Source organism: Equus asinus, chromosome 2 (genome assembly GCF_041296235.1).
Source record: "Equus asinus isolate D_3611 breed Donkey chromosome 2, EquAss-T2T_v2, whole genome shotgun sequence".
NCBI classification, from domain to species: domain Eukaryota; kingdom Metazoa; phylum Chordata; class Mammalia; order Perissodactyla; family Equidae; genus Equus; species Equus asinus.
In genome coordinates this window covers 104,204,454-104,227,694 of record NC_091791.1, presented here as the reverse complement: position 1 = coordinate 104,227,694, position 23,241 = coordinate 104,204,454, and the positions used below count along the sequence as shown (strand labels likewise).

Sequence of the window (23,241 nt, the reverse complement as noted above, 5' to 3'; positions counted from 1 at the left end):
ATGGACATAGGGCATAGAAAGACAATGCTTAGAAGAGGAAATACAATTAGTCAATAAACAAAAGTGCTCCATCGCATTAGCAATCAAATAAATGAAAAGTATTTAAATAAGATATTTTCTCAACTAACAAATTGACAACATTTGATTTTTCTTTTAATGATAATAGTACAAGCAAGGATGCATTGAGGGGGCACTCATATATTGCCGGTTGTAGGGTAAATTAGAACAAACTTTCTGGAAAGCAACTTGGCGGCATGAATAAAGAACTTCATAATTTATAAGTTTTGCTATTTTCCGAATCTTATTCAATAACAAGTCCAACTTTTTTAATCAGACAAAATATTGATAAGCATAAAGAAACCAGCTACTGGATGGCAAACTTGGATACCCACCAATTTCATCAATACATTTGGGTAATTCCAAATTCCCTTGCAAACACTAGGCTTAGAATAAGTCACATCTTGTGTATTATACTAGTTTACAATGACCAGAGCCAGGAGGGAGATTTGTCACTTGCTAAATTCAGGCAAGTCACCAAGCGGCCCAGACTTAAGCATAGGAACAAATGAATTGTTCACCACAGCTTTGTCCTCGCATCTCAGATGACAGAGTACCTTAGGCATAGCTTACCTTCTTTCCTCTTCCACTTTAGCCATTTAATCTGTCCCTAAAAGCTAAGAGATTGTCAAATTAGGAAAGGATTTATCTCTAAAAAATACCTCTCACCATTGGGGAAAGCTTGTTCCCCCTGGAAATGCCAACCCTTTCTTCCTTGCAAACATACACTCCAGACCAGCATTTTATTGATGTATTTTGGACATGGTCTTATTCTGAAAAGTGGAGCAACTCAGCTGAGCATCCTGCAGAAGATTCCATCTGCTGCCGGCCAGACAGAAGCTGGGGATTAGGAGCAAAAGCCAGAAGCCTCAAGCTGATCAGCCAGCGTGCCCACACCCCTAGGCCCTGCCTCCGTGCAGAGGGAGCTCATTAGCCAGTGCATGAAATTTGTGAGACTCCAAAGAGAGCTGAAGAGAGGAGGGAAAGAGCTATGAAGAGGGGCCAGAGTGGAGGAAGGAAGTAGACTGATTTTGTTCATTCAAACTGGAACGTGAGTAAAGCATAACAATAATAACAATGATGATGGGGAGATGCCCCACCCCAGGATTGCTCTGGTTTTGCTGGCCCCTCCAATGCCATCAGCTCATGTGTATGCAGTTTTCTTGGAGCAGTGTTCAGCCTCACCTTGAGCTCCTTTGGCACTGAGGAGCCTCTCAGAGAGGGGCAGCTGGGATTCACTTCAGATCTACCAGCTGTCAATGCATCTGGCCACCTCTTCAGGCATATTTCCCCCTGTCATGATTCAGCTGCTACTTGGGCAGCCCTGGGGCTCCCACCCCTCTCCTAAGCTTCATGCTTCCTCCTGTGGAGCCTTCCGCACCTTCCAAAGCCCTCAATGGATGAATAGAAGGATGTTCTTTTCTTCCTTTGGCACTGTACTACCAGCCATCTTTCTCTACTAGTATGGTCTACTCCATTAACCCTCCTGCCTGCCAAAATTTCCAGACTAGAAGTAGGCACCAGGCTCTATGTCATCCTTGCCCCAAACTCCAGGGGCCACGCTAAGCCCTCCAAGGAGCTGTCTCGCATAGCCCACTCCACCCCATTAGTACCACAGGGGAGTGGAGTGTCTGCTGACTTGCAGGTCAGCAAACACTCAGCCAGGGTACAAGACGCCCCATCTGCTCTCCTTGCAAGCATTCCCAATCTCTACCAGGGAGTCTCTCCAAGTGCCTTCACTTGACTTTGTGGGGAGTGAAAAGTCTTTCTCCTCAAGCAAGTACTTCCTATAGGCCAAGATGCCAAAGATCATACCTTCACTTTCCATCTCTATACTTCTACAAACCTGGGGGCTTAGAGTTGAGGGCTCCAAGGCCAGTTGTGATACCTCTTGGAAAGTCATGAGGGACCCCAGTTATTTGTGGCTCACTTGAAAAAGCAGAGTGCCTAAGACTTCTTATTTTCAGATTTGCACTCTGCCCATTCCAGGACAATAGAAAAGTCCCACTCGATATCCTGTTACATAGTTAACTTGCTTGGGTAGATCAAATTATTATTCCCAATTCTTCTCTCCCACGTAATATGATTATAATCCACATTCTTAGGCATGCAATGTTGCAGTGCTTTCCACTGTGAGAGAGCATACTTTCCCACCTCTTTGATGTTGGGTTTGGCCATGCGATTTGCTTTGGCCAAAGAAATGTCAGTAAGCATGATATGCACAGAGGCTTTCAATGTGCTTGTACAGTTTGGCATCCCTCGTGTCCTCCTATTGGCCATGAGAAGAACATGTCCCTAGTGGCTGCTGTAGCATGCTGGTAGCTGTGTGAGAGACACATGGAGCCAGACGTGAACCTGACCCACAGGATGAAGGACAGCCACTCCAGCTGACTGGCAAACCATCAGTGAGATAAATGACACATTGTGTGAGTCACTGAGATATCTGGGGCTGTTGTTTACGCAGCATTATTATTATGCAGTAATAGCTGATTAATACACTTGCTACATGCCCAACATTATGCTGAGCACTGTATTATCTCATTTAATTTATTTCTCTTGACCACTGTACGAGCTAGGGCATGATTAGTATTACCCCTCAGACCTTAAGGGTATAATGCCAAGCAAAACAGGTCAGACAGAGAAAGATAAACACCGTATGATTTCACTCATATGGGAAAGATAAACAAACAGATGGATGAAGAGAAGAGATTAGTGGTTACCAGAGGGGAAGGGGGTTGGGGGAGGGCGAAAGCGGTAAAGGGGCACATATGTATGGTGATGGCTAAAAATACAATGGTGTTGGTAGTGAACACGATGCAGTCCATACAGAAACTGAAATATAGTGATGTCTACCTGAAATTTACACAACGTTGTAAGCCAATACGACCTCAATAAAATAATTTTTTGAATTATCTTTGTTTTGTAGATAAAGAAACTGAGGCACAGAGCACTTCAGCACAGTTAGTAAGTAAAGGAGATTAGTTTAAACCCAGTAATCTGACTCCAGAGCCTACACTTTAACCACCGTGGAACATAAAACAGAAAGAGAGAAGGGTGTAGCTCTCTGCTCTTCTGAGTCTGTACTCTGGGGCTGACCTTGGGCTCAAAGCCACAGTGGCTGCTTGCGAGCCCCTATGAGCTCAAGCCTGACCGGATCCCAAGGGCTGAGGCAATTTTTCTAGCTCGGTCAGTGCGTGCAAAGAGAATGAGGCAGGCTTCCCTTCCAGAATGCATGACCCTTCCCTGAACTTTGAGAAGGGGAAGTCCCACGGGGAATTCTAACTGAAGAACAATCCTGCCTTTGTGACATGCAGTCATGCAGCGTTCCGCACAGGGCTGCACAGCACACCTCACTCTTCGCCTATTTTGATTCTCTCTAAGCAAATATCTCCGGCTTTTCCTTCTAAAAATTGTTACACAATTGCCAGCTGTCAGGATTATACAAATAACCCGATAATAGCAAAGCAATATGCTGTCCGGTGTTCAGACACCAACACAGCAGCCTGGGGTGCCAGTTCCCATTCACAGCCTGCAAACAGAAGTGGCACAAATGAGAGCCACCCACTCTCTCCCAGGTTGGGAAGAACAGAGTAGGAAGTGGTTTGGTCCCAAGATGGATTTTTACTTTGAAACTTCCAAGATGTTCTATGCACGGGGAGAATGCAAAGTCACGTTCCTTGGCAGAATAACTTGTCAATGTGGTTCAACGATGCACTCCTTTCATTAACCAAAGTTAGTACCCCTCATGGGCAGCTGTGGGGCTTACAGGTCTTCAAGTTATAGACAAGCTAGCAATTCAGAGGGCAAGGATCATGTCTTCCTTGCCTACCACTAACCCCAACGCCCAGCACAGCAGGCGGTCAATAAATATTTGCTGAATAAATAGATGTAAAAGGGATTTAAGGGGGCAGAGGAATCCATCTTTGAATTGTGCATATTTTAATTCTTAATGCAAGATTAGGGCTTGCAAGAACAGGGTATGAACACTGGAACCCCCTAGAAAAGGAGGGAAAGATGAGATACAGCCAGACTTTCAATGTCTGACACTCACCCACAAAGCTAATATTCTGCAATCTTTATTTCAGCAAGGGAAGCCGGCTCAGTGTGTGTGGTGCACATCTGTGGGGTTTCCCTGGCCAGCAACCATGCCCCCTTCTTTTGGCAACAAGTCCTCAATTTTCCTTTGAAGAACCCCCCTTCCGTCACTCCACGCAGGACTCATAGCGTGCCCTCAGGTATGGCGTGTGGTCCCAACTGGACCAGGCAGATTTCCTTCATCCCAGAATGGGAATGTTGAGCTGAACACAAAAAGCCAGAAAAATGGTTGGGGGACTCAGCCCCTTGGGGGTGCCTCCAAATAGCCCATCTATTAGCAAGGAAACAGGCTGGACTTTTCACAGCCAGGCTGGACACTTCCCCAGAACACAATATGGAATGTGCATCAGTACTTGAGCACTCCCACTGATCCAGTGTTTTGCTCTTTGAGCTAAGCTCCTTTTCCTGAACCCTTCATTGGAGACTAGCACAGAGCAGAAGAGAGAACTCCAAGCTGGAAACAGCGGTTCTGATCACAAATCTGCCACAGGAAATAATAAGTTACCTCCCCTGTCGGGGCCTCAGTCTCTCCCTCCAGAGTGTGAAGGGGCTAGGATTAAATAACCACAAAGGAGTCTTGTGTGCTGGGTCACTAGAAATTGACCCCTGGAAGCCCTGGTTCTTGGCAACACAAAGCTCACATTGTCAGGGCCAGTGAGGCTTGGAGTTTAAAGCAGTTAATCCCCCGGCTGGATGACTCGGACAAAGAGGATTAACCCTCGGAGAAGAGAGTCATCATCCAAATATAGAGCAATCCCAAGCACACACATTAGAAATGAGAAGTGCCCCCACCTCCTCTTGCAAATTCTTGTTCTCTAACCCTTTTGGTGAGCTGATCGATTAACCCTCCAGCTCCCCAAGGTCGAGGCATTAGACCCTCTCCACGTTCCTCCATCATCTTTCTCAGTCCTCCAATCCAGGGGTACAGAGTTTCCCCTGTGAAATATGCAGGTTGTTTAAAGCTCCTCCAAGTTTGGTAAATTACTAACCATTGAGCACCTGCTGTGTGCCAGGGACTGTGTCAGACACCAGAGCTACAATGGTAGACAAGATGACACAGTTCCAGGTCTCATGGAGCTTTCAGTCCAGTGGGGAAACACCTACTGAGGGCCATACTCTGCTAAGCACTAGACAATCAGTATCTCCTCACTAAATGCCCCCTCGATAGCCCCAGAAAGTAAATCTTATTAAGACCATTTTACAGATGAGAAAACTCAGGCTCTAAGAAATTAAACAACTTGCCTGAGGTTATGCAACCTATAAGGGTCAGTGCGAGCTTCTCAGCTTAAAAACTATGTGGGACACAGAATGTCCAACTCCAAGAGGGAACCGTAAGGTAAGCTACGGACTCTAGGTGATTATGATGCGTCAACGTTGGTTTATCAATTACAACAAATGCACTGCTGTGGTGGCGGATGGTGACAATGGAGGAGGCTGTGCATGTTTAGGGGCAGAGGGGATAAGGGAACTCTCTGTTCCTGCCTCTCAATTTCACTGTGAACCTAAAACTGCTCTAAAAAAATTAAATCTTTAAAAAAATGATAACATCATTTTTAAATGAAAACAATCCCATTTACAGTTGCATTAAAAAGAATAAAATACCTAGGAATAAATTTAACCAAGGAGGTGAAGGACCCATTTGTTGAAAACTGCAAGACGTTAATGAAAAAAATTGAAGATGACACAAATAAATGCTAAGATATTCCACGCTCATGGATCAGAAGAAACAACATTGTTAAAATGTCCATACTACCCAAATCAATCTACAAATTCAATGCAAAATCTACCAAAATTCCAAGGACATTTTTCAAAGAAATAGAACAAATAATCCTAAAGTTTGTATGGAACCACAAAAAACTCCTGATAGCCAAAGTAATCTTGAGAAAGAAGAACAAAGCTGGAGGCATCATGTTCCCTGGTTTCAAACTATATTACAAAGCTACAGTAATTAAAACAGCATGCTAGTGCCATAAAAACAGACACATAGATCAATGGAACAGAATAGAGAGCCCAGAAATAAACCCACACATATATGGTCAACTAATTTACGACAAAGGAGTCAAGAATATACAGTGGGGAAAGGACAGTCTCTTCAATAAACAGTGTTGGGAAAACTGCACAGCCACATGCAAAAGAATGAAACTCAACCACTATCTTACACCACTCACAAAAATTAACTCAAAATGGATTAAAGGAGGCCGGCCTTGTAGCGTAATGGTTAAGTTTGCACACTCTGCTTTGGTGTCATGGAGTTTGCGGATTTGGATCCCAGGTGCAGACCTACACACCACTCATCAAGCTATGCTATGGCAGCATCTCACATACAAAATGGAGGAAGACTGGCAGAGATGTTACCTCAGGGACAATCTTCCTCACCAAAAAAAAAAGAGAGAGAGAGAGATTAAAGACTTAAATATACGAACTGAAACCACAAAACTGCTGGAAGAAAACATAAGCAATAAGCTCCTTGACATTGGTCTTGGTGATGATTTTTTGAATCTGATACAAAAAGCAAAAGCAACAAATTAAAATATTAAATAAGTGTGACAACATCAAACTAAAAAGCTTCTGCTCAGCAAGGGAAATCATCAACAAAATGAAAAGTCAACCTATCAAATGAGAGAAAATATTTGCAAATCATATATCTGATAAGGGACTAATATCCAAAATATAAAGAACTCATACAACTTAATAGCAAAAAAAAACCAATCTGATTAAAAAATGGGCAAAAGATCTGAATGGACATTTTTTCCGAAGAAGACATACAGGTACATGAAAAGATGTTCAATATCATTAATCATCAGGGAAACACAAATCAAAACCACAATGAGATATCACCTCACACCTGTTTAAAATGGCTATCCTCAAAAAGACAAGAAATAACTAGTGTTGGAAAGGATGTAGAGAAAAGGGAACCTTTGTGTACTGTTGGTGGGAATGTAAATTAATGCAGCCACTGTGGAAAATAGTATGGAAGTTCCTCAAAAAATTAGAAAGAGAACTACCATATGATCCAGCAATTCCACTTCTGGGTATTTGTCCAAAGAAAATGAAAACACTAACTTGAAAGATACATGCACCCCCATGGTCATTGCAGCATTGTTTACAATAGCCAAAATATGGAAGCAACCTAAGTGCCCATCGACAAATGAATGAATAAATAAACTGTGGCATCTATATATGTGTGTGTGCGTGTATATATATATATATATACATAATGGAATATTATTCAGTCATAAAACAGAATAAAATCTTGCCATTTGCAACAACAGAGATGGACCACGAGGGCATTATGCTAAGTGAAGTAAGTCAGATGAGAAAAACAAATCCTTATGATCTCCCTTATATGTAGAATCTAAAAAAACTCAAGCTCATAGATATAGAGGACAGATTGGTAGTTGCCAGAGGTGGTCAGTGGAAGGGGTGGGAGAAATGGGTGAAGCGGGTCAAAAAGTAAAAAGAAAAACAAATAAATAAATAGGCTGCATTGCTGAGCAACACCAGAAAATAGCTTACTATTGTCTAGTAAATTGCAACTCCCCCCCAAAAAAGAAAATTCTTTCAATGAAGAAAAACAACCTCAAACTGGATGTAAATTGCATATATACTGAAACTAAACAGTGGCAACAAAGTCATACCTCAAATTCTAAATCTTATCTGCTAGATAATACACATTTATACCTAGATGAAGTACTCCACAATTCAACAAATATTACCTATAATCCTAAATATGACAAAGAGTTTAGAAGGTGAAAAAAAAAATCTATTCCCATTAAAAAGATTTCCTGAGGCCCCACTCAGAAATTATCACCTATATCTCAACAGCTAGAATTAGATGGGTCATATGGCCATCCCTAGCTGAAAAGGAATCTTAAGAGAAAGCATTTTTTATCTGGGCATATTGCCCTTCCCTCCCTGGGGAAAAAAAAATGAGGTTCTCATAGCAACAAAGACAAGGGGAAAAAATATTGGGCAGGCAGCCAACAGTGTTTTCCACATAAAAAACTATTTTGCCTCAACAAAACAGAACTAGCTTAAGCAATAAGAAAACAGAAAGCACAGATGTAAGGATTTCAGAATGAGTTGATTCATAAACTCTGTGATCATCATCTGGAGCCCAGGTTCTTTCCACATCTCTGCTCTGCCATCCCTTAGCATTCGTTTCAGCCTCAAGCTGATAGCAATGGCTGCCACCATTTCAGGTATAATATCTACACATGACAATGTCCAGAGGAAGAGAAAGGACTGTGTTTTCTGTGTGTTTTTCCATCTTAGGAATGAGAAAACCTTTCCCAGAAGCCCTTTTACTAATTTATCCTCATGTTTCATGAGCCAGAATTGAGTCAAATTTCTGAGCCAATGACTGGCAAAGTGAATGGGATTATCGTTGTTGACCTAGACTAAACTGGGTGGAAGTGAGTTGGGGAACCCACCAGTGTTCACTACATTAATTCCTATAGTGTTCACCAGGGGAAAGAAGTCTCACTAAGACCACATTGTGACACATCTAGAAGACAATCACCTCATATTAGAATAACAGATCAATAGCATCCAAAAAAAAAAGAAAAAATAATAAAAAACTAGAAATAGAACGGTTAAGTGTCACTTTTGAGCAAGAATCAAATTTAGGGGGCCGGCCCCATGGCCGAGTGGTTAAGTTCACGCACTCCGCTGCAGGCGGCCCAGGGTTTCACCGGTTTGGATCCTGGGTGCCGACATAGCACCACTCATTGAGCCATGCTGGGGCAGTGTCCCACATGCCACAACTAGAAGGAGCCACAACTAAAAATATACAACTATGTACCGGGAGGCTTTGGGGAGAAGAAGGAAAAATAAAATCTTAAAAAAAAATCTGAAACAAAAGAATCAAATTTATACTATGCTACACTTGGCCGCCAAACGCCTTCCACACCTTCACAACATCAGACTTTGAGAATACACCGGCCAATAAATCTCTGGCCACGCCTCTCCCCATGCCCTTTGAGAATCTACACTACAGATCAGGAGCAAAAAGATTGAATTCACCTGCGAGTTATTTCCAAGCCTCCGTGGATGGCAAGGGCTACAAACAAGGATACACACAACTAACTTATCTGGAGAAGTCAGCTCCATGTGAGGCATATATGCTACATGGTGGTCGGGTATTTGCCAATAAAGGTAGAGCTAATGTCCAAGAAGCTTTCCTGACTTGCCTAGCACAGTTCTCAGCCCATAAGATGCTAGATTACACGGCATAAGACAACTAGACCCAACACTCCATTATTCATATGGCGAGAATTTCCCAGATCTTCAGGAAAACAGATTATTATTTGTGGAGCCTAATTTTTGTAAAAAATGATATGGGATTCTACAAGATATCCCCATCATTTCGTAGAAGTCAGAAACAATGGGGAAGGAATGGGGAAATATTGAACTTTAGTCTTTTCAGAGGGCAGACACTCCCGGAACAGTCATCAGAGGAAAAACTATGTTTAACATCGTACCCTTTTCTGCATTGAAGGAGCTCCCAGGAAACGGGCAACCCAACAGCCAGCCCCGAGGTACCTTTTTAATCTTTATGTTATCAAGAAACATTCTTCTTGATGCTGCACCATGTGTTTTCATAAGCTTACAAGAAACTGCTAATTAAATTTTCAGATTCTGTGTTGGTAAAGGGAGGCTAATGGCTGTAACAAATTCTAAACTGTCAGTAGTTTAATACAGTCAGGGTTTATTTTTCGCACGTGAGACAGCCCCAAGTAGGGCCAGCCAGTGGATGGGAAAAGAGCCTGGAGGAGCACACGTGGAGCTTCAGGGACCAGGCCTGGGAGCAGAGTGCGTCGCATCCATTCTCATCGCATCAGTGGACCTGTGGCATGGCCACGCCCGCTTGCAAAAGAGGCTGGGACGTGGAGTCCGCGTGCTAAGGAAGAGGCGGACACAGGTTTGAGGAAGAGCTTGCCAGTCTCGGCCACGGGCTCCAAAACTGCATACTTAATACGGGTATTTCTAAATAAAGAAAATAATTCAAAATGCTTACATAGATGGTGGGCTTACAGCTGGATTTTCCTTTCCTCAATTTTCAGGATTATCCATAATGGGGTTGTAATATATCCAAAATGGTGGTGAGAAGGGAAAAGGGGGGAAATCCACTAATTACTAACTCTTGGAGCAGTTATGAGTGGAACCATGTAATTCAGGCAACTGCCTGAGAAATAACGCTGCTCCCTGGTCCCCTTGCATCTCTCTCATCTATTTCAAATACAGAAAACAGAACTTTCTGGTCCATTTGTTCTGGGCGACTGTGGTCTAAGGGCCTCCTTATATTTCCTAAATGTCTTCCATGCTCTGTTGGCTCTTTCTATACCTTCAAACATCTCTAAGACATCAATCACAGTTTCCACGGCTGTTGCTTCTCTAGTTGGATGGATGTCTGTGATGGAGGCTGTGTCAGACTTCTGATCCACTCAACTGACCCCGAGCCGAGTCTCGTGGCTGAAGCACAGGACAGTGGTTATCTCACCACTCACAGACCATTTTAAGGCACCAAGACCATCAGCTTCTCCATTCTCTCAGTGGGTCTTGAGTTTTTTCCTCCTCAGCACACCTGATGATAACCTTTAAACCCCCGAGAGATTCCACTGGGTCTCCATGCCACTTTCCACCATTCTCCCCATCCCTTTCTCTCCCTCTTCCACTCCCTGGCCAACACCACCTCACAGCCCAGGTTTTAGCCACATCAGACTGCCTAGTGTTCTCAAATCAACCAAGTACTTTGAGATCTATGTGCTTCTCCTCAAACTACTTTCTCTATCAGGAACACCCTTCTCCTCCCCACCACCCACCTGGAGAAGCACCCCTCCTTCAAGGCTCAGTTAAGCAGTACCCCTTCATCTGGTCCAATAGCCTTTACTGGCCCTCAGTTTTCTCTCTTCATTCAGCAATAGCAACTGCTTATAGTTGGTGCTCCCACAAGCATTTACTTAGTATATACCTCCATGATATCACCTTCTCACCTTGCATTATAATTACTATTTAATGAGCTTCCCAATGGCACAGCCCAGGCATGCAGCCCATATAAGACCTGGCCAACAGAGGAAGCTTGGCCCCCACCCAAGTCATGATCCTCCTTCTCTGATGAATCAGAGGTTGTGGGGCCAAAACCATTGACCATGTGAGCTCTCAAGACAGGAAAAAATGGTATGAAGAGGTTGTGACCTGTGCCCTACTTTTATTGTACAGACAAATCACCCAGAGATCTTGTTAAAATGCAAGTTCTGATTCAGCAGGTCTGGAGTGGGGCCCGAAATTCTACATTTCCCACAGGCTCCCGAGTGATGCTGATGCTATTGGTCCCATCCTTTGAGTGACAAGGCCCTGAGGTTTGTTTCCCTGGGCACATGAAGCACCTGGGGCAGCAAGGGAGACAAACCTCAAAGACCCCTGCTTCCAGAAGATGAAAGGTTTCAGAGAGAGAAACAGAGACCCTTCCAATAAGAGAACGGCTTCAGAGACAAGGCCTAGAATGTAGCAGTGGCCCAATAAATATTTGTGGAAGAGTATGGTTTGGGCCTGGGCCCAAAATCAATCTTAGAGTCTAGAATTAATGAAGTCAATTATGCAGAGGAACACAGATTTCTCTCAACTCCTCCTTGGGGAAGACAGGAAACTGGTCTCAAAGTTATAGAAGAAACGAGTTATGAGCCATGGAGCACTGAGTTAGGGCCCATTATCATCAAGGACGCTTGAAGTTTGACCCCTTTCACAGTGAAAATATCTCCAGCTTCAGGTAAGTACTGGCCCTGAGAACAAGCCTACAGTAGGGCAGGTGGACGTATGAGAGAAGGAGAACAGCTCCAGAGGCTGGGAAGCAGGTGGGTCTGGAGCCTGGTTTAAGCCCATTGGGCACTAGGTAGATACTTGCAAACTCCCGTCAGAGACAGTGTGTTGTCACAGCAAGAGTGGGGGACCCTAGAGTCAGGGTTACGCGTTGAGGCCCAGTGCCACACCCAACAAGCCTTCACGGACGAGGTGGGGAGGGAACACAGCACAGGGCAAAGAACATGTTCTAGGGCATCAGGTAGCTTCTTTAGTAGACGCTAAACTTTGGGCAAGTTATCTAACTCCTCTGAACCTCCATTTACTCCATTATAAAATGGAAACAATAAACCCCCACTTTACAGGGACTGTGAGAATTAAATGAAATCATATGTGCATAATAATAATCATTATTGTCACATGATCACGCTTCAAGCTCCTAGAGGAACAACAGCTGACGCATATGTGCATCCCCAGTACTTAGTACAAAATTAATGTTGGCTGTAAAATTAAACTTCCCTGTTTCCATTTCTTTATCTATAAAGCGGGAATAAAACAGATTTACAGGCTGCTTAGTCAAGGGCTGTCATGAGGATCCCACGCTCGGGACACTAAAGTGCTGCGCCAAAGCTGGTGGTGAGCCTTATAAGCTGAGGGTGACTTTTCCCTCCCATTCTCAGATGGGCAAGCCCTAAGCATGACCTTGTCTCTCTGAGTTGAGAGCACAGGGGGCAGACCAGAGTCCTGAGCAAGCTCCAGGGAGTCTGGGGTGACAATCTCTATCTGGAGTGGCAGCTGCCATAAATGGACCTGAGCCAGTTGTTGGATTCAGGACATGGCGTTGAATACTATCTGCCCTCAGTGCGCTCACTGGGAGGCAGGCACCGTTCTAGCCCCTTTGTGCAAGTTAACTCATGTCTTATTCTCCATAAGTCTACAGAGTAGGTAATACTATCATCATTCCTGTTTTACTGATTGGGAAACTGAGGCAAGAGCTGTTAAATGACTTGCCCAAGATCTCACATTAGTAAGAAGCAGAGCCGGGCTGGGAACCTAGGCAGACTGGCTCTGGAGCTCTTTGCCTTCTACCATCTCAAAGAAGTCAAGAATCCAGGAACTGACTAGAAGGTCGACCCCGCCAGAAGGGGCCTTACTTGTCCGGAGGAAATGGGCTGAAAGTAACAGGATGCCAACCTGGGAGTGACACAGGTAAAAAACTGAGAAATGTGATAGAACTAACCTGGCCTCTGAGAGCCCTCTGTGATGCCCCAAGATCCCGCACACTGGGCCACTTGGAAACAGGAGGCCACCAATCCTGTGATGTGAGGACTGGAGCCTGGCACAGCTTTCATGCCAGAGATTGGCCAGCACCACCAAAAGAAGAAAAGAGAAGTCATCCATCATGGGGAGCCAGAGGAGAACCTGGCTCAGCTTCCCACCCTGTTTCCCTATTGCTTCTGACCCTTTCTCATCTACCTCCGCTTTGTTCCACTTGAGCTTGTCTTCTGTGACTTAAATTTTTAAGCTACTGCTTCCCTTTAGCTTCCCTTTCCTTAAAGCTTAAGTTTATGCTTTGCTTAAAAAAATAAAAGTGGCTGCATGTAACCCATGGACATTTAAGCAGCCACGGGTGGGATGCATTCATCACTCATCATAGGAGTTGGTGTGGAACTGAGTCCCTCGAGCTCTCCAGGGCCAAGGTCAGGAGCTCCTGACATTGTCGTGACCTCTCCAGCCCCATCCCCAGGCCCAGCCCTCTGCCCGGAGCAGGCCACCCCACAAGGCTGTTTCCTCTCCCTCAGAGCCGCCTACATGCCAGCTGGGCTCCATTCCTCAGCACCATCTGCTGCAGCGCAGATCAGGCGAGAGGCCACGGTCAGATTCTGTGCATGGCAGGAGAGCGGGGGCCGCAGGCAAAAACAAGAGCAGCCTCCCTGGGCCTGGGCTGTGGGAGCTGGCAGGGGAATCCCAGAGGAGTTCTCAGAAGAAGCAGTTGAGGAGCCTAATCAGGCTCTCAGCTGCCTGGGAAAACACGTTGTGCTGTTTCAGAGGATTTCTAAGCATAATAACGAAGGAGACCCAGGCCCTGTTTTCCCAGTCTCTCTTATCCTCTACCCTCAGATGAACTTATGCGGCTGTGGCGCTGACTTGGGCTGGATCCTCTCTCCATCATTAACTTACTGTAGGATCTTAAATAAGTCATTGCCTTCTCTGGACTCAGCTCCCTCCTTTGCCTAGTAAGGAGTTTAGATTCCTGCTTTCTAAGGTTCCTTCAGCTCTGAAATGGGAAGACCCCATAGCTCAAATAAGTCCTTCCATTGCCTTGAGCTTGCTCTGGATCTGAAAAGAAAGCTGCCCATGAAATATTTATTAAAACAAAACCTGCACACTCAGAAATAATGATGGATGGCACGTTTATCCAAGGTCATGTTCTGTTCCTTCTTCTTAGCAATATTCATTTGCAGGTTTCTGTCATGGAAAGACCTTGAAAACTCACACCTTTCCCTGCTTGGGTGAGTTTTAGGAGCCCAGAGCTCCTGCCAACACAGGCATCATCTGGGGTTGACATAGGAAGCAGTTAATGGCACCCAGCTCCCAGCATGAACGGCCAACTTCCAGGTCCAGAAATCTGTGATTCCAGAAGGCCCCAGTGGTCTGACAAAATTACCTTCTCTTGCATCTATGCAGAGCTGGAAGCAAAAGAATTGAGTTGTCTGTGATTGCCTTTCTCTGGGCCCCAGGTTTCCATCTATAAAATGGAAATGGGAGAAAGGAGGTGGCCTATACCATCTAGCTCCTAGAAGAGGTCAGTTCAACTCTATCTCTGAGGGATTACACAGTCACTGGTTAGGGGAGAATTTTCAATTGCCTTTTGGGCAAAGAAAGTTCATGCTACTCTCTTCACTGCCACCCAAGACAGAAGCAAGCTCAAATGAGTAAAGGAAACAGGAAGTGAGTGGAGCCGGAGTTTCTACAGAAAACCGGAAGACTTGCTAGGACCACAGGCTCCTGTTTGGTGAGTTGAAGGAGAGTATCCATGGTGTGGTCTCCGTTGCTAGAGCACGAGACACTGTTGGGTGAGCTGTGATCAATGGGCAACACAGCAAGGGAGCTGTAGCCTTTGCTGCTGTTGTGTCTGAGGGCTCCAAGCGAAAGCTGGGCGTGTTTCCTTGATCTAAAGGAGGCCAGATTGGCAGCAAAAGCACGGAAGTGGGGGGAGAGAAACCATTAGCTGCTGAGTACTGACTAGGTGCTGAAGACTTAGCCCATCACTGTCACTTACACTCATTTCTTGCCCAGGCCAGTGAGGAATAACCAGGAACAGGCTCAGCCACCAATGCAACCATAACAGCATTTACTCATTCATGATGTAATAAATATCTATGATGTGCCTGGAATGGAGAGAACAGCAGACTTGTCCAGTAGAAGACACCTGGGGCAGATTCTGTGGAAGTAATGCCCAGAGGCATCTGATAGGGAAATCTCTGCATCTACATAATCCAGGGGACTCAGAAATTTTCATCATGGAATTCCAACAAACCATGGACGTCACAGAGATGAGCTAGTGGGCTTGGCTTATTGCAGAGAATAGAAGGTTGATTCCCCTCTGAGCCACCTTGGAAATCTCTAGCCAATAAGGCTGATTATTATCCACTTGTCTCATTTGGAACAGCATAGCCCCATGCAAATAATCTTCTCAATAGCACTGGCAACATTAAATGACAGGTTCTCAATTCTCTCTTCACACAGAAACTTTAAGTACCTCAACAGGTACAGTGATCCCTTAATCGACATTTAGACCAACATATTTCCAAGTCCAGGAGCATAAAGGGAACTGGAGAGAACTTGAGTATTATCATCAGTGTCACCATCATCATTTTACAGCTGAGGAAACCAAGACTTGGAGAAGTTAAATAACTTGCTCAAGTTTACACAGCTAGAGAGTAACGAAGCTTGAGTTCAAACCAAGTTCTGTCTGATTCCAAACCCCATCGCTCCATCCTACCCCCAACCTGGTCAGGCCTATTACCCACTCACAAAAATGGAGGTCAACTGGCTATCTCTTTCTCGTACTTCCTTCTGGACTTCAATTCTCTTTTTTATCCCACTATTGGCTCTCGCTCGCTCTCTGTCTCTCTCTCTGTCTCTCTCTCTCTCACACACACACACACACACACACGCACACACAGGAAATGACTTTCAACTGTAGCACCTACTTTTTTTCCCACCTTCCGCCCCCAATATCTTTGCAAACAAAACTCACACTCATATTCAGCCACACCATGGGGAGGAAAGGCAGGGTACCTAGAGTTTGAGACTGAGGTCATTCCATCCCTCTCCTTTCCCTGTAAGGCTACTGCCTATTTCTCTCCTTTTATAAACAGGAACACATTATGCAAGACACTGTGGATGTGGGATTTTTCAACAAGCCGGTGACACTCTTTCGCTCGGCATAAAATTGATTTAAATAAGTTTCTCCCTTTTACAAGATTCTTCCCTGATCCTGCTTAATCTTAAATTAAGAGCAGTATAATAATAACCCAGGAACATCACACCCCTGAATTTCAACCACTTCTCTCTGGAAAAGCTCGTCTCCTTTTTTGAAAGTACGAGCTATTTTTTGGTCTCCACTTGTTTCTCTTTCTTACTTGTCACCACACATTGCTTTCTGTAAGGTATAAGCAATTGGAGGCTTCACGTTTAAAGTCTGTTTTTAGTCCACAAGATCTACAATAAGGCTCCCAGGAGACCTTGGGAAGAAAGGAAATAACGTCAAGGAGTTACCCTTCAAGAGCCACTGAAGCAAAGATCTGCAGTCACCTCCAGTGATAAAAGGGTTCCATTCATTCACTCAGTAAATATTCATTGAGCACATACTATGTGCTAGGCAATATTCTGGGCACTGGTGATACAGCAGTGACCTGGCTTATTGAAGGGAAAAACAAATAACATGCTAATGATACTCAAATGTGTATCTCCTTCTAGGACCTCTTCCTTCAACTTTAGACTCACACATATAACAGCCTATTTAATATCTCCCATTGGATGTCCAGTTGAACCCCATAACTGTTCCTTCTCCATCTCAGTAAAGGGCAACTCCTCCCAGTTACTCAGGTCAAAATATGCGGAGTCATCCTTGACCCCTGTCTTTCTCTCATACCCTAAATTGAACCCATCAACCCACCCGCAAGTCCTCTCTGCTCCATCATCAAATACATCCAGAATTGGACTTCTCACCATCACCGCCATACCCTGGTCCAAACCACCATCACCTCTCATCTGGATCACAGTGGCCTCCTGACTGATCTCCTTGTTTCCACACTTGAGCCCTCAGAACCTCTTCTAAGGTCTAAAGCTCAAGTGAGCATTGAAAACATAAATCAGATAATGGCAACCTGTGCTCACAATTCTCCAATGGCCTCCCATCTCGCTCAGAGAGAAAGCCAAAGTCCACACAAGGCCCTATAAGACCCTGTATCACCTAGCTCCCTGCTATTTCTCTGATCTTACCTTATACCATGCTCCCCCTCTCTCAGATCCTTCTACCTGAGTCTCCTGGCTATTCTAGAACATGCCAGTACTCTGTTGCCTCAGGCCCTTTGCACTTGTTTCCCTGCCTGAAAGGGTCTTTCCCCAGATCTCCATCTGGCTCACTCTTTCACTCCCTTCATGACACCTTGATGACTTTATATAAAGTGCCCACCCCCTACTCCTCCCTACCCCCCACCCCCACTCAACTAAGCACTCCATCCTCCCTTCCCTGGTTCAGGTTCTTTCATCACCTGATATTACACATTTACTTGTTTACTTACATGTTATGTCTCCCCCAACTACAATGAATGCTTCATGAGGATAGATCTCGTTATTTTCACTGCTGTCTCCCCTGCCTATAACATGCCTAGCACATAGACAGCACTCAATAAATATCTGGTGAATGAATGACTGACTAAAGAAAAATAGGTCTACAGTTGGTCACACACGGAAACACAGAAAAAAAGAAAAAGGAAAAAAGGGTAAGTTGCAGACATTGCTCATTCAAGCAAAGTTTAGGAGAAAAGAAGCCTTAGCCAAGGGGACTTTAAATATTAAGGTCCCTAGGACAGATGATTGCAAAAATATCCCCAGTTCTTCCCCTCCCTGTATCCATGCTCTTTGCAATGTGACTGTGCAGCAATGCCCATCAAAAAATGCCATCTTTCCCTGCTTCTTCACTCTGGGCTGGCCTTGTGACTTACTTTTGTCAATAAACAAGGATGAAGTCACAGTGTGCCAGTTACAAGCTTAGGCCCCAAGAGGCCATGAGAGTTTCCATTCTCTTGGACTCCTGCCGCTACTATGTGAACATGCCAGCATCGCCCACTGGAGGCTGAGAGACCACATGGAACAGAGCCAAGGCGTCCCAGCTGAGGCCATCCTAAAGCAGCCAGCCTTCGGCCACTCCATCAGCAGACCAAAGCCACATGAGCAAACCCAGCTGAGATCAACCAAGCTCAACCCAGATCTGCAGAACTGCCCAGCCAACCCACAGACATGTGAGAAAATAACAAATGGTTGCCATTTTAAGCCACTAAGTTTGGGGGAGGTTTGTTCTGCAGGCCTGTCGGCAAGATCAGCCCCAATGTGTGTGATGAGTCCCAAGGGTAGGCATCTCAGCTGCTTTGCTCTGGGTAGGTGCTCATGGGGAAAACTTCTTGTGATTTAGTTCTCACAAAAGGGCGTCTGCAGGAAGAAGACACACTAACCATACCACACCGTGTCTCAGCCACTGCAAATCAGCAGATTGGCATGCAGGTGAGCAAGGTCACTGTGATGTGGCCCCAAGAGACAGATCAGGTTTCTGAGGCAGCAAGACTAAAAGCCATGGGGGAAATTCACAGAGGTAAATGTCACCTTCTGAAGTAACTTGGGGGACACCCGGGCAGCTACCCTGACCGTGACCCAGCCTCGCCATATCCTATTTCAGAGAAACTTTGACAAGATTCTCAGGCATCCAGTCCCATTTCTGTCGGTGGAGCACATTGCAGTAAACCTACTGCCATCAAGGACGGCCGTGGGATGGAGCTCTCAAATCCCCAAACACGCTCTCGAGAGGAACAAACCTCAAAAGGACACAGCAGCAAACTGCGACTTTCACAGGAAGCCTCCAAGATGGAAGGAAGTCTCAAATAAATGCGTCATATGATATTATGTAAATGCATTCCATGGTACACCAAAGGCCAGTATATTTCCATTTGATTCCAACACCTTTCCATAACCATAGAAACTATTATTGCTCTCAAAGAAAAAAGAAAAACAACCAGCAAGGACAATACCTGCAAGACTATTCAATAAAGGAGACCCTTTCTTTCATGGTGGGGGAAAGGAAACTAACAAAATACTAAGGTTCAAAAGAAGCACAAATACAGTCCTTGATGTGGAGGAAACGCATCAGACACTGTTTGGCACTTGCTCCCTAATTCCTGTGCCTCTCGTCGCCTTGCAAAGATTTATGCCTCTGCTTGCTGCGTTCATTTACGCTCTGAGTGACCACAGGAACCTATGTCTACCACCCAACCTTCTAAACGTAGAGTGTAGAATTCCAGCCAATTCCTTAAACCAGAGCTCAGGACATAAATCTGAGCGACAAATAGAAATTACAAGAGGCACTACCCCAGTGACCTTGCTATGCTACCCCTCTGACCTCAAGTCCTATTGCTGTTCCCCTCACTCACTCAACCTCAGCCTCCCTGGCCTCCCTTCCAATTTTCTCACGAACATGCTTCTCTCCCGCATCAGGGTTTTGCAGGTGCTGTAGCGCTGCCCACAAAGCTCTTGCTCAGACATCTGCCTGGCTTGCTCCCTCACTTCCCCAGGGGTCTGGTCAAATGTCACTTCTCAGCAAAGCCTTCCCTGACCAAGCCGTATAAAAAAATAACCATGCTTACGCTACCTTCTGGCAGCACTCCCCATTCCACTTACCCTGCTTTATTGCTCTCCCCTATAATGCATCATAGGCTGATACACTATCTAGTTACTTATTTATTTGTCCATTATCTTACACACACACATATACATACACAAGTTAAGCTCCTTGAGGGGCTTTATTTACTTCAATTCTGCACACATAGAGCAGTACGTGACACATAGTAAGTACTCAGGGAATGAAGTGCCATTTCTTGAGTGCCTGCTTTGTGCCAAGCAATTTATACATGACAATCATTTCACAATGAACAGATACTTTTAAGCACCTACTATGTCATTATTATATCAACTCTATTGTTAATTCCATTTTACAGATCAGGAAACCAAAACTCAAAGAGAGGCGAAGTAACTAGCCCAAAACACTTGCCTGTGTCTGAGCATCAAAGCCCGTGCTCCTTGCAATGCGCCAGCCTGCTTTTCAAATACCTCAATGATGGTTTAGGTTACAAAATACATGTGATATGCATCTCTGGCAAACATACATAACACAAGAGCTCTTCATTTTATCATTTTTTAGCTTTTGTCCAGGAAGAAACATTCATGAGACTGGATTTTCATCTCCCAGAGAGGACTGGTGGTAAGGGTTTTAGTTTTCCTTTATTCCACCCATTTAGATATAATCAAGGTCAGAGCTTTTCTTTTGAACTGGGCTGGGACAAGCACAGACAGGTCAGGCACCCAACGGGGAAAAAAGCAGAAGTTCTGCTCAGAAAATCCCTCAGAATCTTCCAGAATCCCTGATTTTGTGAAGCACTGCTTCAAAACCTTCCTGGTCCTGGAATTTAGGAAAACAATCCATTAAAATAAATAAATAAATAAAAAGCCTGACCTGCCTTGGGCACACTCCTCCTTTGGTGTCAGCCTGTGTCTGCGTCTACTGGGGTCTGGTCACGTCCGGCAAACACCAGCCCTGTTGTGACTTGAAAAGCTCTGCCCATCCAGTGGCCGTGATGTTGATGGGGTGGGAGAGCGATGTGGGTCACTCACAGACCAAGGACCAAGGGAAGAACCCAGTCCCTATTTAAATCTATGTAATGCCTCATCTGTGAGGGTTTCATACTAAAAATAATCACTGTCATAATTAATTCCTCCCTCCTCTCTGCTCCCGCCGCTCTGTTTTCACACCTGCATTACTGAACTTAGCACACTTCATTATTACAGGTGCTTCTCTCCCACCAGGTGTGAGCTTCTGGGGAGCCCGCACTTTTGTTTTCATCATCTCTGCATCCCCAAGGATTAATCTGGCCTCTGGCGCACACTAGGTGCTGGATGAGTCTTTGCTGACTCAAGAAAGATGCAGAATGAGCCTGTACTGTATCTACTGCATCGACTGGAGCAAGCAGGACAAGTCACCTCTTCTGGAAAGGGCAGGAAGCAAAAACATAGAAGAGACCAGAATGACCACTGAGCTGGCTACAGTGCCCAATTCTCCCTCGCACACACCTGTCATCCCTCACCTGCCATTCCCTGAGCCTCAAACCACCCACATTTACCTCTCAAACAGGCTTTTTTAAAAAACGAGCAGGCACCTCTTAGAGCCCACCCCACCCCTCCCGACCTGGGCTGCTCTTATCAGAGCTCAAGAAGCCGACTTCAAGTTACCTTTAAACGGAGCTAGTTTGCATCTGTGACTTCTGGATAAAGGATCGTGTTTCAGCAGCCCGGCTGAACCCTGGACAGCAGAGATCTCTAACACCCGTCTGCGGAAGAAACGGCAGTGCCTCGCTCCTCCCTGGCTGAACGCATTTGCTCGCCCAACCCTGCAGAACAAATCATGTTCTTTTCCTTGCGCTAAAATCCATCTATAAACAAATCCTCTCTGTGTCCCTAAGAAACGGCTCCCACGCCCGCGGAGGGCGCCCTCCACATACAGAAATACACACTCACAAACCCCAACCCAGAGCCACCAGGTGTAGGCATGTTTTTAACCTGTTCTTTCAAAACAAACCAACAACAACAGAATCCATCTAGTAGGAATCGAATTGAAACTAAAAGCGGTGGCTAGGAAGCTTACGGAAACAGAGTTATAAATGTCAGCAGCCTAAGTTGCAAAACTATGTATGGCGCTAACAGTTCAAATAGGGTTTAAAAACAGCCCTTGGGGATGCCACCTTGAAAGAAGCGCGCAGCCCCGGGGCAGCGGGCAAGTCCTTGCTTTTCGGCGCCCGCTTTCCAAGAGCCTTCCCTGCCTTTTGTGCAATTTACTATAAACAACATTCAGAGGCTCCGGCGTGTACGTTTCAGCCCCGGCGGGCGAGCTTGGGAGCCCCCAGGAGCGCGCGGGGTCCGTGCCCCGGCCGGGTCTGCACGCACCAGAGCAAGCAACGCCGTCCCCTACCTGGGTGGGAAGTCCGCGGGCGGCCGCCTCCGGGTGCGGCGGGGCAGCGTCCGCCCTGGCGGCCCCGCCAGCAGCTCGAGCTCACGCGGCGCTGGGGCGATCCGGGCCGAGGCAGGAGTCCGCGGGTGTCACACCTGCATCACCGCGCCCACGCCGCCGCAGCCGCCTGCCCAGGCGCAGCGCGCAGCGCGCCCCCGCCACACCGAGCGCCGCGGGCGCGAGGCTCCTGGGTCCTCTGTTCAGCAGGATCAGATCCTAACCCGCTTTCTTCTCGGCCTGGGCATTAAAGGTATTCGCGGCCGGCAGCTGTTAGCTTCTAAATCCCCTTCTGATTCAAGGTTTGGAATAGCTCAGTGGAAAGGGGACCCAGTGGGGCCCCAGGCCCTCCGGATTTGCAGACCGATAGATATTAAACTTCTTATTCCTCGAGTTTCGAGTTTTGTACCCAGGTGATTATGGTCTTCATCTCGCTTTGCTCTCTCCACCCCGCCTGGGGTGCTGTGTTCGCTTTTCACCAACTCCCAACTAGGATAGGTCAGAGAGGACTCAAATTCCTGGGAAGGGGAATCCTCTGATAGTCCCATCCCAAAAGTATCTTAGACCACGGATGCAATTAAATCGCTCTGTCCTCGTTACCTCATCAGGGAACGTCAGGGGACTGAAAAGAACCTACTTGGTGAGTGGGAGGAGGGAGGAAGACTTGGAGGGTGTGATGCGTCACAGGAAGCCCTCCACGTGCACCTGTCTCCTTCCTTCCAACCCTCGACTCCACCCACGAAAGAGCTGAGCAAATTCAACTCCCAAGGCTCACCCTGCAAGGAAAGGCTCCTCCCAGGAGGCAGTGTGAAGCAACGAAGGGACACTGGAAATTCAGAGGAGACATCGAACAGCACAACTCGCCAGGCGCTGGCGTCGTCTAGGGTCTGGAACTACATTCCTTTCTTAATAGGGCTAAAAGGAATCAAGTCCTGAAAGTCTGTTTCCTCTTCCCC

The 23,241-nt window shown here is 45.7% G+C and overlaps 1 protein-coding gene across 8 annotated transcripts in view; it reads right to left on the bottom strand.

The window, feature by feature from the left end:
* Nucleotides 1-22,927, bottom strand: part of SV2B (synaptic vesicle glycoprotein 2B) — a 194,199-nt gene extending 171,272 nt beyond the window's left edge. For 5 of the 8 annotated variants that reach the window (XM_070495824.1, XM_070495825.1, XM_070495830.1 and 2 more), the window contains exons 1-2: nucleotides 22,250-22,914; nucleotides 21,514-21,671 (exon numbers count right to left, since the gene is read on the bottom strand). The gene's annotated coding sequence lies outside the window, so the exon portion shown is untranslated. Of the gene's footprint in view, nucleotides 1-20,740; nucleotides 20,881-21,513; nucleotides 21,672-22,249 lie in introns of those variants that run through there. The other 3 variants (XM_044761749.2, XM_070495834.1, XM_044761752.2) reach the window with 3 other exon arrangements.
* Between the last annotated feature and the right edge of the window lie 314 nt (nucleotides 22,928-23,241).